Here is a 3,815-nt window from a genome sequence, read left to right as displayed (position 1 = left end):
AGGAGAGACTTAGATGAGATGCCCAACAATTGGGAGAGGGAACTTGTAGAGTCTGCCTTCAGTAAAAAGACAGGGCATCAAGTGGAGGAATGGGCAAAAACTCTGACCCAGAATTGTTTCTGACTAAAAGACCTGCAGGGACAAAAATGGAAAAGAGACTGAAGGAAAGGCTGTTCAGTTCTTATCTCAACTTGGGATCCATCTAAATGAGAGGTTCTAAGGCCTGACACTATTACTGATGCTATAGTGTGCTTACAGACAGAAGCATAGCATGGTTGTCCTCTGGGAGGCTCAACAAACAGCAGCCTGAGACAGAAGCAAATACTTACACCCAGTCATTGAACTGAAGACGGAGACCTCTTTGATTGATTTAGGGAAAGGCTGAAAGAAGCTGAGGAGGAGGACAAACTCATAGGTCAACTAGCATTCTCAACTAACTCTGACCTCTGCAATCTCTTAGACACTGAGCCACCAACCAGGCAGCATGTTGTAGGCCCCTGACGCATATATAGCAGAGGACTGCCTGGTCTTGCCTCAGTAGGAGATGAAGCAGCTAACCCTGGAGAGACTTGAGTTCCCAGGGAGTGGACAAGCCTGGCATGGGGTGGGGGGCATTTTCTGAGACAGAGAGGAGGAATGGGATAAGGAGCTGTGGGATTATGAACCTGGAAGTGGCTAACAACTGGAATGTTAAAAAAATGTAAAAAAAAAAAAAATGAAGAGAAAATGTACTGTAAATATGGATGCTTCATACTGATAGTATCTCTCTGGTTGCAGCAAGTGGCTTTGGCAAGATTCCCTTGACAATAACTGTATAGTACCATTGTACCAAGGGAAACTTAGGAAGAACTTTCCAGTTCAGTAATGAACCCCAACTATTGCTGGAATTTTTAAAGACCAAATATAAATAAAATAGTCCCTTTAAAATTATATGTAAGAGATTTTTAAATAATTTGTTTATTTTTTAAAATCTGTCCTCTTCTTTAATTAAATGAGCAGTTCATGTACCTTGTTGTCACCCTCTGATAGTTTGTCCTTCCTATGTTACATTCTACCTGTGAAGCTCTCCACTGAGCTTTGTATTTGATTAATTGGTGTTTAATTCTTTGACTAGAATTTCATAAACAGATTTCTTATTTGGGAATCATTATTTTGGGATTGCTAATTTTGGATGGAAGGTCATTTTGTATTTTCATGTTACCTGTGTTTTGTACTGAGACTTGCAACATTATGAATTCAATCTTTGGCTTCTCTTTTTCAGTATTTTAAGAAAGTCTTTTTGGATAATGGGGCCCCATTCTAGAAGACAATATTCACACACCTCATTGAATAAAGAGGTCCAACTATTCCCTGCATGTAACCTTCACCCAAAAGTTCTAGTCTCTTTGGAGGAAGAAGGTACTCTGTAGGCTACTGAAAGAGAAACTTGCACATCAATTCAGCCACAAAACCCATGACCTAGAATCTCTCTGCCTGAAAGACAGGCTAGGGTAATGGTGGCACAGAAGTTGTGGAAATGGCAAACCAATGTCTGGTTTAAGTGGAGGCTCATGCCACAAGAGGAAGCTAATGCCCTGCCCCACTCGGATGACCAGAAACAGGAGACTAGATACCTAGAGACCTAGGATACAACCAAACACTACTGTTCCTCCTAAAAAAAAATAATGAAATGATTCTTAATGATATTCTACTGCAATCATAAATCAGTACTTTGTGCAGTCATCATCAGAGCAGCTTCCTCCAGCCACAGTTGGGAGTGGTTAAAGAGACCAATAGCTAGACGTATATAGAGAGAGTCTAAATTGGAGATCCCCATCTGGTCCCTCACTTAGAGGTGTGGGAAATCCTGTGGAAGAAGGGAAAGAAAGATTGTAGGAATCAGAGGGGTTGGGGAATACGGTCCCCAGTTGACCAAGCAGGTCTCACATGGACTTATAGAGACTGACACAGCAAACACAGGGCCTCCAGGATCTGGACCAGGTCCTCTGCATATATGCTATGGATGTTAGCTTGGTGTGGGTTTTTGTTGTTGTTCTTGTTTATTTTGTTTTGTATTTTGTTGGACTCATAGCAGTAAAAGTGGGTGTTATATCTGACTCTTTTGCCTGCTCTTGGGATCCTTTTCTTCCTATTGGGTTCTCTTTGTCCATCCTCAGTATGAGGACTTTTGCCTTTTCTCATTGTATCTTGTTTTGTTCTGTTGACTGTTGTCTGCAGAGGCCTTTTCTTTTGTGATGAAGAAATGAAAGGGAGTGGATCTGGAGAAGAGGGAAGTGGTGGGGGCTGAGAGGAGTGAAGAGACCAAAAAATTATGGTTAGGATTTATTGAATGAGAACAAGTCTTGCCAAACAATGAGGAGAAAATATTTTCTTTCAGTGAGAATGTTTAAAGTACTGTGGCAGGACTAGACTGTATTATGGTTATTATGTCATTTTTGTTTTTTAGGTTGGTGTTATGAGTCTCAAGTTCTGTCCCCATATCTCACCTGAGAGTAAAATATCAACTGTAACATTAGACACTATCCAGCTATATACTCCTGATTGCTGGGTTAATTTTGTTGATTGTGACTTTCTTATCCCAGCTCCAGGGCTGTCTTACTGCTGAGCTTTTCCTCTGTGATGGGCAGTCACTTTGTTTCACCTCAGTTTCTGAAGACTGTTTCAAACCTGTGTGTGGCCCTGGCTTTCGATGGAAGCAATGCTTTGGCTCTGGCTCCAGACCAGGCTGGGGTTTGGGCTCTAGAGCTTGAAGTCTGGAAATAGCTATACCAGTGGATTCTACATTTTGGAGTAAGTATCTGACACTGAGCTGGGTGAGTGCTTGGCTTGACCTAGAGTGCATCCTCAGCTTAGCTTGACTCTGTAAGGTTGGGTGTCCTAAGAAGACACATGGAGATTTTACTGGTAGAGTAGATGAGGTGATCTCAGCTTGACAAGTGGATTTCCTTATAGTATTCATGGATATGAAATACTAGAGACAGGGAAGGGACTGTGTGCAGGAGTTACAGTTCTCTGACCTCAAATTGACCTGTCTGATTTGGTGCCCTTCATGAAAGAGCTGTAGTTGTAGGTCTTAGGCTTTAGGTAAAAGTCCAAGTTTGTGGTGAGAGAAAATCAAGGTTCTGGTGAGACTGAGAATGGGCTGGGGTTGGGAATAAAGATCTTTGACCTCACACAGAGCTGGTTTGAGTTCACACAGGTTCAGGGGTGAATTGCTGGGGTGTTAGAAAATTCTATTTATTTTCCTACCTGTTTCTTTCATTGCTGTGGACACAGCTTCTTTAAAGAACCTGATATTGCATTTGTAATTTTATAAGTCAATATTGTTAAACATTATTATGTAACCTCAATTTACATTGGTTAAACAAGATTCTTCGTAGTCATGACCACATAAGTGTTACAAGTACTTTTCAAACCTAAATGCTCCACTCCTCATTTTGGGGACTCAGATCCTGAACTGATGGGAGGAACCCAGACACTGTAGGCTACTCTTCCTAGATATGCCTCTTTGATCTGAAAAATGTTTACTGTGTAGTCTGTTTTGTTGTTTCACTAATGGAAAGAAACACTAACACTGTGTAAGAGCCCATTCTCTGGAGCTTGAAGGTTCTTTCTCCCATCTATCAATTTCCTAAATGGCTATTATTGTCTTCCATTCTTTTCCACTCACTTCAACCCAAATCAATTTTGGTCACAATTAATAAAAATAAATATGTAGATGTAACAGAGATGGTACTAGACAAAATTCTGCAGAGAAAAACAATGTTAATTTTATTTTACTAAGTAATTAAAAACTTAGTTATTTTCCTCTAGGT

The sequence above is a fragment of the Arvicanthis niloticus genome, chromosome 8, assembly GCF_011762505.2.
Source record: "Arvicanthis niloticus isolate mArvNil1 chromosome 8, mArvNil1.pat.X, whole genome shotgun sequence".
In the NCBI taxonomy this organism is placed as follows: domain Eukaryota; kingdom Metazoa; phylum Chordata; class Mammalia; order Rodentia; family Muridae; genus Arvicanthis; species Arvicanthis niloticus.
The sequence above is the reverse complement of the archived record's forward strand: the minus strand, read 5'-3'. Positions refer to the sequence as shown.